The following is a 295-nucleotide window of genomic DNA, read 5'->3' as shown; positions in this document are numbered from 1 at the left end:
AATTTTAATTTACGCAAGCCGGGGTCCTGCACGGAGGCCCGAGGGAGCCGGTGAGTCCCGCCCGGCCGGTCTGGCCCTGCCCCCGCCGCGGGCTCCCCTCAGGGCAGACGAGGCCGCGGGCTGGCGCTGAGGGCAGCCCAGCCCGGGCGGCGGCGGGGGCCGCGGCGGGGAAAGCCGCTCCCCTTCCCTCCCGGAAGGGTCCGTCTGGAAAAGCCGCCGCCTCTCCGGCGGGCCCGACGGCACTGGCCGCCTCTCCGGCAGCGCTAGGCCGCCGCGGTCGCCCGCCGAGGGGCGC

Source organism: Larus michahellis, chromosome 13 (assembly GCF_964199755.1).
Source record: "Larus michahellis chromosome 13, bLarMic1.1, whole genome shotgun sequence".
Lineage (NCBI taxonomy): Eukaryota > Metazoa > Chordata > Aves > Charadriiformes > Laridae > Larus > Larus michahellis.
This window is presented reverse-complemented; position numbering follows the sequence as displayed.